The sequence below is a fragment of the Agelaius tricolor genome, unplaced genomic scaffold (assembly GCF_023055355.1).
Source record: "Agelaius tricolor isolate 1412-34295 unplaced genomic scaffold, bAgeTri1.0.p SCAF_94, whole genome shotgun sequence".
Lineage (NCBI taxonomy): Eukaryota > Metazoa > Chordata > Aves > Passeriformes > Icteridae > Agelaius > Agelaius tricolor.
Genome location: NW_027269354.1, coordinates 51,371 through 63,653, shown reverse-complemented (window position 1 = coordinate 63,653; position 12,283 = coordinate 51,371). Strand labels below are relative to the sequence as shown.

General features: G+C 51.2%; 1 protein-coding gene across 3 annotated transcripts in view; it reads right to left on the bottom strand.

The window, feature by feature from the left end:
- The window catches only part of HIVEP3 (HIVEP zinc finger 3), a 341,059-nt gene extending 329,653 nt beyond the window's left edge, over positions 1–11,406 (bottom strand). For 2 of the 3 annotated variants that reach the window (XM_071418861.1, XM_071418864.1), the window contains exon 1: positions 10,032–10,557. The gene's annotated coding sequence lies outside the window, so the exon portion shown is untranslated. Of the gene's footprint in view, positions 1–10,031; positions 10,558–11,280 lie in introns of those variants that run through there. The other variant, XM_071418862.1, reaches the window with a different exon arrangement.
- Positions 11,407–12,283: the final 877 nt, after the last annotated feature.

Genomic DNA, 12,283 nt, shown 5'->3' with positions numbered 1-12,283 from the left:
GGAATTGGGGCATGGAACTGCAAAAGGAGGGAAAGGAGCTGTTCCTGCAGCTCCCCATGGCACTGGGCCCCACAGAACTGGCATTTGCAGCTCTGGGTCACACAAACCCCACAGAAACCCCACAGAAATGGCATTTCCTACTTTGGTCCCACACAAACCACACACAAGTGGCATTTCCTGTTCTAGTCCCACATAAATCCCATACAAATGGGATTTATTTTATTCCCTGCTCTGGTGCCACATAAACCCCACACAAACTTCACACAAACCCCACAGAACCGGCATTTGTGGCCCTGGTGCCACACAAATCCCACACAAACCCCACACAAACCCCACATCAACCCCACACAAGGGACATTTCCTGCTCTAGTCCCACACAAACCCCACTCAAATGGCATTTGCAGCTCTGGTCCTACACAAGCCCCACTCAAACCCCACACAAACCCCATACAAGCGGCATTTGGGGCCGTGGTGCCACACAAACCCCACACAAATTGAATTTTCTGTTCTAGTCCCATGTAAATCCCATAGAAATGGCATTTGTTACTCTGGGTACACACAAACCCCACTCAAACCCCACAGAAATGGCATTTCTTGTTCTGCTGCCACACAAATCCCACATAAACCCACTCAAACCCCATTCAAACCCCACACAAATGGCATTTGCACCACTGGGGTCACACAAACCCCACACAAACCCCACACAAACCCGCTCAAACCCACACAAACCCCACAGAAATGGCATTTCTTGTTCTGGTCCCACACAAACCCCACTCAAACCCCACACAAATGGCACTTGCACCACTGGGGTCACACAAACCCCTCACAAACCCCACACAAACCTACTCAAACCCCACAGAACTGGCATTTGCAGCTCTGGTACCACACAAGCCCACACAAACCCCACACAAACCCCTCTACAACCCCACAGAAATGGCATTTGCAGCACTGGGGTCACACAAACCCCACACAAACCCACTCAAACTCACACAAACCCCACAGAAATGGTATTTGCAGCTCTGATCCCACTCAAACCCCACACAAACCCCACTCAAACCCCACACAAATGGCATTTCTTGTTCAGCTCCCACACAAATCCCACACAAACCCCCACAAACCCACTCAAACTCACACAAACCCCATACAAATGGCATTTCCTACTCTGGTCCCACAGAAACCCACTCAAACCCCACTCAAACCCCACACAAACCCCACAGAACTGGCATTTGCAGCACTGGGGTCACACAAATCCACTCAAACCCCACACAAATCCCACTCAAACCCCACACAAACCCACTCAAACCCCACACAAATCCCACTCAAACCCACTCAAACCCCACACAAACCCACTCAAACCCCACACAAATCCCACTCAAACCCACTCAAACCCCACACAAACCCACTCAAACCCCACTCAAATCCCACTCAAACCCACACAAACCCCACACAAATGGCATTTCTTGTTCTGATCCCACTCAAACGCCACACAAATCCCACTCAAACCCACTCAAACCCCACACAAATCCCGCTCAAACCCACACAAATCCCACACAAATCCCACTCAAACCCACTCAAACCCACTCAAACCCCACACAAATCCCACTCAAACCCACTCAAACCCACTCAAACCCCACACAAATGGCATTTCCTGCCAGGGAGGATCAGCCCAGGGACATTTTTGCCTCACAGGCAAACCCAAACCAAACCCCAAGGTTCCTTCCCCTCCTGCCCCAAGGACAGAAATCCCAGGGACCATCTCTGCCCCAGGGAATTGTGTCCCTGGATTCCCTTCAGGGAGGGGGGAACAAAAACAATTCCCCTTCTGCAACTTAGGAACAAAACTTCCAATAGGATTTTTTGCCTCCAGCTCCTCCTGACCCCCCCAAAGCCAAATTAAATCCCACTAATGATGGATCCAGCTTAATTAGGAGTGAAATAATTTCATTTTTGCCCCAGCTGAGAAGCACCTTTTGCTCTCACCATCAACCTAAACAGGTTCAACACCCCAAAAATCCCAATTTGTTTGGCTAAAACAGCAATATCTTTATAATTACCTGATTTATTTGTTAAAATCTGCAGTTCTTGCTCTCCTGACCCCCCCATGCCCCTCCTCTAACCCATAAATATTTCCCTTCCTTCCCCTTCCAGCTACCAGATTTTTGTTATTCCCTGCACAGAATTCCTCTCCAATTAATTAATCCAAGTTATAATCAATCAAATATCACCGTGTGGTTTTGGGGACATTCCTGTTGCACAGGAGAATTCCTTCTTTACCCCAAATTCCCTGCAGCAAGGAGGGTTTTGGGGTTGTTTTTTCAGGAAAAATCCAACCAAACTGCTTTGGAACCCTTCAAAACAAAACAAGTTGTTTGTCTCGGCAATTTGCACTCTCCCATGAAATTCCCTCTGATGCCAGAAGTACAGGAAACAAAAAGAAAATTCAAAATATGAGCCCAAGCTACCAAGTCTGGGGTGAAATGGATGGACTCTGAAAAGCAACACAGAGGCAGGTAAAGGACAGAGAGATGAGGATAAATTTATTTTTGTGGATTAAAACACAAAAGGGAATTGGCTGGGGAGGACTGGAAATGCTGGAATGTTTTGGGGGGATGGTTGGGGGTTACAGGGATGGGGATGGTGCAGCTGAGCCCTTCCCAAGAACCTGCTCTTCTGCGCATAAAATTCCACCTAAAATCCAGTTTTGGTTATTTCAAACCTCCTGGACTTTTTGTTTGGGTTGGACTCGATGGTCTTGAAGGTCTCTTCCAACCTGGTCATTCTGTAAATTCTGTGGATTTTCAATCCATCCACCAGGAACAAATCCATGCAGGAGCACCCAAGGGGTTATAAAAGCTGCTTTAGCTCTCGAGGCAGCTAAAAAAGCAGCAGGGAAGTTTTGTTTGGGTCTGAGGTGCTTTTCCAAGGCCCCTGAGCTCACCCCTGACATCACCAGGAGCTTTTCTCATCCCTCCCTTCCTCAGTGCTCAGTTCTGGGCTCGCTGATCCCAGAGCTTCCCTGCTTACATCAGGATTTGCTCACTGCTGGTTTGGGTTTCCTGCAGCCCCCAAATGCCCAAATCCCATCCCTGAGGCAGCAGCAGCAGCCCTGAAGCGTTCCCCCAGGGAGGCAGGAGATGATCCAGCCATCCATGGGAAGCTCTTCCCCTGGATTTTATTGTCCCAGCTCCTTCCCAAGGCCCCACAGGGAGAAAAGATTGTGCAGCACTGAAATCTGGGCTCCTCCAGGGGTGGAAAATGAGCTGGAAGGGCTGGAGTCCCATAAGATCCTTCTGTAGGATCCTCCTGTGGGATCCTCCTGTGGCAGGAGATGATCCAGCCACCCATGGGCTGCTCCTCCCCTGGATTTTATTGTCCCAGCTCCTTCCCAAGGTCCCACAGAGAAGCCAGGGAGGGACAGATTGTGCAGCACTGAAATCTGGGCTGCTCCAGGACTGGGAATTCCGCTGGAATCCCACGGGATCCTCCTGTGGGATCCTCCTGTCCCAGCTGCAGGGAGCACAGAGCACGTCCAGGCTGGGAGCAGCTCCTGGGGACCATCCCAGCAGCAATTCCCAGGGCTCCCTGGGGATTCCAGCAGCACCCAGAGCCCCCAAGAGCCCAGACTGCCCCAGCCTGGTTAAATGATCCCATTATTCCATTCCAGGTGCAACATTCCCCCTGAAACAGCCCCAATCTCCCTGAGCACCCACAGCCCTGTGGCTTCTCAAACCCCCTTTGGCTCCACAGCAAAATCTGCTTCCCTACAGCATTCTCCAGAGCCTGCCCAGCAAATAATGATCTAAAATCCAAAAACAACCCCAAAACCTCAGCCAGGGCTGCTGTCTGCAGTTGGGGCTTAGAGTCAGAACTTATTATTTGTATTTTCAATCTGCCAGGGACTCCCACTGAGAGCTCGGCCAGGAGGCTCCCCCTCCTCCCTCCTCCCCGTTTCCCACACAGGAGGAAAAGTAAAGATGCAGAAAGGTTAAAAAGGAACAAAGAAGGCCACGCTGGTCCCCCTCCCACAGCAGCAAGAGCAAATCCCTGACTTAAGGAGCTGCAACGTTTCCATTCTTGGCATGAAAAAGTTTCAGAGCTTTTTAAAGAACTAAAGGGAGAGATGTGGCCTGTGGATCCTGAGAGCCCTGCTGCAGGAAGGGCAGGAATGTGGTGAAAATGAGTAAGTATGGGTCAGGAATACGGGTAAAAATGGGCAAATGGGGGTCAGGAATAGGAGTAAAAATGGGTAAATATTAAATGAGAGCATGGGTAAATATGGGTCAGAAATAGGGATAAAAATGGGTTAATATGGATCAAGAGTATGGGTGAATATGGGTCAGGAATAGGGGTAAAAATGGCTCAGAAATATGGGTAAATATGAGTAAAAATGGGTAAATATGGGTCAGAAATATGGGTAAAAATGGGTTCAAAATATGGGTCAAGAATATGGAGAAATATGGTAAATATGGGTCAGGAATAGGGGGAAATATGGGTAAATATGGTTCAAGTCTATGGGTAAACAAGGGTCCAAAACATGGCTAAATATGGGCAGCAAGCACCAGCCCTTTAAGTTATTTTGGAAAATCCTCTTCAGGTATCACCATGCACCTTTAAACAGGGAAATAAATCAGGGAGCTGGGCTCACCATTCCCATGCTATCCCACATTATTCCCGTGCTATCCCACGTTATTCCCATGCTATCCCACAATATCCCCATTTTACCCCACATTATTCCTGTGCTGCCCCATGTTATTCTCATGCTGTCCCACATTATTTCCATCCTATCCCATGTTATTCCCGTGCTAGCCCATGTTATTTCCATTCTATCCCAGATTATTCCCATGCTATCCCACATTCTTCCTATGTTATCTCACATTATTCCCATGCTATCCCAAGTTATTGCCGTGCTATCTGACATTATTCCCATCCTATTCCACATTATTCCCAAGCTATCCCACGTTATTCCCATGTTATCCCCATCCTATCCCACATTATTCCCATGTTATCCCATGTTATCCCCATCCTATTCCACATTATTCCCATGCTATCCCACGTTATTCCCATGTTGTCCCATGTTATTCCCATGTTATCCCATGTTATCCCCATCCTATTCCACATTATTCCCATGCTATCCCACGTTATTCCCATGTTATCCCATGTTATTCCCATGTTATCCCATGTTATTCTCATCCTATTCCACATTATTCCCATGTTATCCCATATTATTCCCATCCTATCCCACATTATTCCCATCCTATCCCACACCATTCCTGTGCTATTCCATGCTATTCCCAGGCTATCCCACAATATTCCCATTTTATCCCACATTATTCCCATGTTATCCCCATCCTATCCCACATTATTCCCATGCTATCCCACATTATTCCCATGTTATTCCCATGTTATCCCATGTTATTCTCATCCTATTCCACATTATTCCCATTTTATCCCATATTATTCCCATCCTATCCCACACCATTCCTGTGCTATTCCATGCTATTCCCATCCTATCCCACATTATTCCCATCCTATCCCACACCATTCCTGTGCTATTCCATGCTATTCCCAGGCTATCACACAATATTCCCATTTTATCCCACATTATTCCCGTGCTATCCCACATTTTCCACCTGCGTGATCTGAGTCAGCAGCAGAGATTGAGTGGACATGGAGAAAAAAGATGTTTTTAACCCCAGAGTGATGCAGATTGGTTTGTGCTCCCAGCAGATCCCCTGCTGCTGGCCCTATGAGAAATGAGGGGTTCAGGGGAGTTCCTGTTCTCCTGCTCATCCTCCCTCACCAGCTCCACATCCTGAGCGCAGAGAAAATCCTGGGAATTTTATCCAGGTGGAAATGCAGGATTAGAGTGCACCTGAGGAAGAGGAGGAGGAGGAGGGGGAGGAAGAAGAGGAGGCTGCTCAGCGCTCTGACCCCGGCTCCCCCAGGGCTCCATAAAACCCTTTGGCCCATCAGCTGCTCTCTGATTTCCCAGGAAATCTCCCCATTCCCATGGAGCTGCCATTCCCAGGAACAGCCAAGAGATGCTGGAGAGACCTTTGGAGGCCCTGGCTTGGAGTGCTGGGAGTGTTTACAGGAGTTTTACGACTCTTTCAAGGAAAATAATGACCAGAATCCTTTCCAGGGCCAGATGAGCTGGGCTGCAGTGCCTGGGACAAAACCAGTTTTATTTCTCTTTCTCAGTGGGGGTGGAATTACAGAAGTCATGGGGACGCAGGGCCACAAATTCCCACTGGTCCTCAGGTGTCACAGAGGCCTCAGAGCAGCTCCTGGCAGGGCTCAGGTGCCACCACCTGTGCTGAGAAGCACCCTGGGACAAAAACAGCTTCATTGCCCTTTCTCAGTGGGGGTGAAATCATAAAAATCCTAAAGATGCAGGGCCAGCAAGTCACACTCGGTGGCCTCAGTGTCACAGAGGCCTCAGAGCAGGGCCCGGCAGGGCTCAGGTGCCACCAGCTGTGCTGAGAGCTCTGGGACAAACCCCTCGGTGTCCTGCCCCAATGGCTGGACCAGGTTTGGGTTGTGCATGAAGATGTCCATGGCCCCAGAGGCAGCACAGAAACCCAGACTCAATGTAGGAGATGCTTTAATAGGGAAACTCCAACTTCCATATGGGAAACTCCATCTTCCATAGGGGAAACACCAACGTCCATAGGGGAAACACCAAAGTCCATAGGGGAAACACCAAAGTCCATAGGGGAAACATCTCCATAGGAAAATACCAACTCCCATAGAGGAAACACCACCATCCATAGGGGAAATACCAAAGTCCATAGGGGAAATACAAACTTCCATAGGGGAATGCCACCTTCCATAAGGAAAACATCTCCATAGGGAAAACACCACCTTCCATAGGGGAAATGCCACCTTCCATAGGGGAAACACCAAAGTCCACAGGGGAAACATCTCCATAGGAAAATACCAACTCCCATAGAGGAAACACCAACATCCATAGGGGAAATACCAACTTCTGTAGGGAAAACATCACCTTCCATAGGGGAAATACCAACGTCCATAGGGGAAACACCAATGTCCATAGGGAAATACCAACTCCCATAGAGAAAACACTGACTTACATAAGTGAAACACCAACTTACAAAGGGGAAATATCAACATCCATAGGAGAAATACAAACTTCCATAGGTGAAATGCCACCTTCCGTAAGGAAAACATCTCCATAGGGAAAACACCAACGTCCATGGGGGAAATACCAATGTCCATAGGGGAAACAGCAATGTCCATAGGGGAAATACCAAATTCCATAGGGGAAACACCAATGTCCATAGGAGAAATGCCAGCATTCATAGGGGAAACACCACCTTCCGTAGGGGAAATACCAAAGTCCATAGGGGAAACATCTCCACAGGGAAATACCAACTGCCATAGAGAAAACACCAACATCCATAAGTGAAATGCCAACTTACATAGGGGAAATACCAACATCCATAGGGGAAATACAAACTTCTGTAGGGAAAACATCACCTTCCATAGAGGAAGTACCAAAGTCCATAGGGGAAATACAAACTTCCATAGGTGAAATGCCACCTTCCTTAAGGAAAACATCTCCATAGGGAAAACACCACCTTCCATAGGGGAGATACCAATGTCCATAGGAAAAACACCACCTTCCACAGGGGAAATACCAAATTCCATAGGGGAAACAGCAATGTCCATTGGAGAAATACCAACGTCCATAGGAGAAATGCCAGCGTTCATAGGGGAAACACCACCTTCCGTAGGGGAAATACCAAAGTCCATAGGGGAAACATCTCCACAGGGAAATACCAACTGCCATAGAGAAAACACCAACATCCATAAGTGAAATGCCAACTTACATAGGGGAAATACCAACATCCATAGGGGAAATACAAACTTCTGTAGGGAAAACATCACTTCCATAGGGGAAATGCCACCTTCCATAGGGGAGATACCAATGTCCATAGGGAAAACACCAACTTCCATAGAGAAAACACCAATGTCCATAGGGGAAATACCAATGTCCATAGGGGAAACACCACCTTCCATAGGGGAAATACCAAATTCCATGGGGGAAACACCAACATCCATAGGGGAAATACAAACTTCCATAGGCGACATGCCACCTTCCATAAGGAAAATGTGTCCATAGGGACAACACCACCTTCCATAGGAAGAGCACCTTCCATCCTCCCCCCCTCAGCCGCCACTCACTCGGGCTTTCTTCTCATCCCAAAGGTTTCCCTGAGCACAGCGAGTGCTGGGCGTGGGGAGGAGCAGCACACGGCACTGCCGGGACAGATCCGAGCGCTCCAGCTGAGCCAGAGGGGGAGGGAATAGAGCCAGACCCCCCCATGCTCTGGTACAGCTCAGAGGATTTGCAACCACCAAAAGAAAAAAATTTAAAAAGTAGCATTGGGCAAACTCCGTTACTGGCACGGCGAGAAGTGAATCCTGCAGGAGCAGCAGCTGCCTCGGCACATGGAACACGAGGTTTTGGGGAAAATCCATGTTCTCGCATCCCAAAGCCCGAGGCTGGGGCTTTCCAGCAGCCATCAGCACCTGGATTTGTCTCCCAGAGCAGCAGGGCAGGGGACACAAGGTGCTGCTGGCCCTCACCCAGCCCAAACCAGGAGCAGAGGAAGATTCCCATCCTGCTGCCTCCAGAACACATTTTAATCCTATTTTCCTGCACACACACCCCATATCAAATTCTTAATTAAAAATCATCTGCTTTTGGAATGGGGGAGGGATGGACAGACCAGGCTGCACATTGAGTTTTGGGTACTTTTCCTCTGTCAGGTCAGACATTCCCAAGTTCTCTCTGGAGGAAGCTTCCAGGGGCTGTTTATATAAAATAAATATTTTGTTTCACGTGCTGCCCACCCTCAGCTCGCACAACTCATCGGGGGAAACTTTTCTTGCAGATCCTTTCCTGAACGCTCAAGCAAAACCCCTGCAAATATCCTGCGTGCACAGCCAGAACAGAAACATGTAACACTTAAACACGCCGAAATATAAATACAAACTTCCAGACAAAGGGCTAATCCCTGCCCCCGGAGGCTCCCACAGCCAGGGGAGCCGGATCATCCCAAGGAGGGCTGGATTTGGCCCTTGGAGAGGCCACTGCAGTCCCTGCTGCAAGCCCGGGCTTGGGAACACGGCACAAAACCCAGCCAGAGCCGCGGGCAGGTACCGCAAGGGGCTGCGGATGCCTCCACCTGCCTCCGACAGCGGGAAAAACTCGGGCTTCCAAAGGACAAACTGATCCCCGAACGCCACAGCCGAGTAAAACCGAGCGGGAGGAGGAAAAAACCCCAACCGCAGCGCTTTGTGCAGGGACCCAGGCACCAGCAGGGACCTGGCTGCTGAAAGCAGCCTCGGAATCTCATTCGATTTGTTTAATTTGGGGATTTCTCTCCGCGCTGGAGCATCGGGGAGCAGCCGCAGGGATGGAAGCGGCGCAGGCCCCGGGCTCGGCTCCGGCAGGACGCGGCTGTCCCCGGAGCAACACGTCCCCAGCCCGTGTCCCTCCGCACGCCCCTGGCCGGCTGGCACGTCCCTGTCACACCCCGCGATCGCCTCCCACCGCCCCCGGCGCTGCCTCCCACCAGCCAGCGCCAATTCATCGCCTCCTCCTCCTCCTCCTCCACCTCCTCCTCCTCCTCCTCCTCCCCGCACGGTGGGAGAAAATGAAGTTGCTGTCAAGCGACGATAAATTCATGCGACAGCCAGGGCTAATTAAGCGGCAAAGTAGCTGCGAGCGTGGCGGGGCCGCGGCTCCGGGCTGGGCTCGGTGACAGCGCCGGGCTCGGGGCGCTCGCCCAGCGCCGAGGTGGCCGCGGCCACCCCCGGTGGGGACGCGGGGACGCCGAGCTGGCACCTCTGGGGAGGAAAAATGGAATCTGGGCGGCCGGCTGGGCACCCGCAGCCAGCCAGGGAGGGAGGGAAGGAAGGAAGGAAGGGCGAGAAAAAATCCCAAAGATCCACGCAGAGAACAACAGCAAAAAAATAGCGACAAAAGCCCCCGTGCCTACCTTTGCCGGGGGCCAGCGGGCAGATCCCGGAGCGCTTGGGGTCGGTGGCTGTTCCCTTCTTTATGAAATGTTCGGCTCAGCCGGTGCTATTTGCATTCTTTCATTAGCACCTGTTTCAAGTAAGGAAGGAGAAAGCTCATTGCGAGATCAGCTTCCTCTCCGAATAAATTATTTAAAAATTAAAAAAAAAAAAAATAGACAGATGCACGCTGCCAAATAATAATAACGCTAATAAAAATCAAAAAAATACCACATGGATATTAAAGCCCAAAGTAGGCAGTTTAATAATGGGAGGTCTTGCAGGTTGTGAGCATGCTCCAGCCGGAACAAATCCTTCCTCTGTTATTCCTCTGAATAAAAATAAACCACGATCAAGAAACCCAAACGGAAGCTTCCTCCTAGAATCCCTGCTGCTGAAAAATATGTAATAAATTCAGCCCGAAGACGCAGACTCTAATCAGCAGCTGTTTTCTGGATCCAAAGCCAGCCAAAGCCTCTCTTGTCTTTTCCCACTATGAGTCGAGGCCTTTTTGAAAAGGGTTTTAACCTTTTAAAGACACAGCGCACCAATTATCACTTCTGGAGGACTGTCACTCACGGCGCAGGGAAATTAATAAAGCGACAGCGGTGGCACAGTCGGAGCACGGGGAGGTGTGGTTTGCCCTCCCAGGGTTGCCTCGGGAATATTATTGTATGATTATTATTTTTAATCGGACCCCCTCCCCTTCGGGGAAATAATAATAATAATAAAGTGCGAACTCGCCAGCCAGCTCCGGGATAAATGCAAAGTCATTATAAAAAGGAGCAGCTGCTGGATGCCATTCCCGGAGTTCTGCCGTGGTTCCTTAGTGGGGTTAAATTTGTTGCGAGTGAATTTTTCGGGATTAACAGCTTCCAGCCCGGCCGGAGCTGGGAGAGGGTTAACGCCAGGCACAGAGCGGCTCTGTCAAGTGCTTCCCATCAAACTGAGGACCAGGCTGCGAAGTTTGAACCGAGCAGCTCTGGCAGAGCAGCCCCGCGTCCTTCCAGGGCTGGCATTCCGGGTTTTTACCAAACCCCACCGAACCCCCCCCCCAAAAAAGTTCATCCCTCCGCCAAGCAGCGCCGGCGGCCCCGTGCGTGGCACAGCTCTGGGGACAGCGCCGAGCCATCAGCTCTGGGGGGACACAGGACACATCGCCCCAAAGCTGCGCGTCCCCAGGCCCCAGGGCAGCGTCCCCCGGCCGTGGTGCCGCCGTGCCCGGCCCACCTGGCTGGCGGTGGCATCCTCCTGCTCAGCGCTCGGGGCCATCCCCGGGGTGCTGCGGCTCCTCCGGCCGCGCTCGCCTCCGGCCGGGCTGTGCGCAGCCCCCGGCATGCGAGCGGGGGCTCTCCCGCCCTCTCCCCCTCCTCCTCCTCCTCCTCCTCCTCCTCCTGCTGCTGCTGAAAATCATCATATTTCATGTGTGGCTGCTCCAGCCCCGCCAATTGGCCGGGCACCGGCGGGCGGAAATGTCAGCGGCAGCGCAGCATCGCTGCGCCCCCCGGGAGCACCCGCGGCTGCGAGCCCTGCCAGGGCGGGGAGAAGGGATTTGGGCGCTCGCCGAGGGTTCTCTGCCCCTCCGGCTGCGCTCCGGAGGGATGGAGCTGGCAGCAGCTTGACCTTGAGCCGCGCGGGTGCGGTGGCTGCCGGCGAGCAGCGTTTTCCTCACCCGGGGCGATCCGGCACATCTGCCCCGCTCCGGGAGCCGCTGCTCGGCACTGAGCGGTGCCGGGGCTGCTCCGAGGGGTGAGCGCTGAGAAACGGAGCTTCCCTGGCTTTCCACCCATTTCCAAGGCATCTGTTTGCAGCTTGCTCCTTACTTCCAGAGCTTTCTAACAAGATCTGTGTCAGTATTTTCTTTATCTTTTCAATAGATGGGATTTGGAAATTGGGGCTTGCCTGAAGTTGCCCTGGAAGTGTCCAAGGCCAGGCTGGATCGGGATTGGAGCATCCTGGGACAGTGGAAGGTGTCCCTGCCCAAGGGATGGAACAGGATGGGGCTTGAAGGTCCCTCCCAACCCAAACCAGTCTGGGATTCTGTGATTCCACCCCCAGCTCAAGTGGGAAGACAACCCAAGACTTCTCCTCATCTGATCATTTTCCTTCTCCAAGCAGGTGAGGAAAACGAAAATAAACCCAAAACTCCTTTGGAAGCGAAGCAATGGAATGACAGAATGGAATATTCCTGAGGAAAACCTGCAGGCATCTACCTGCCCTGCAAACACCTGCA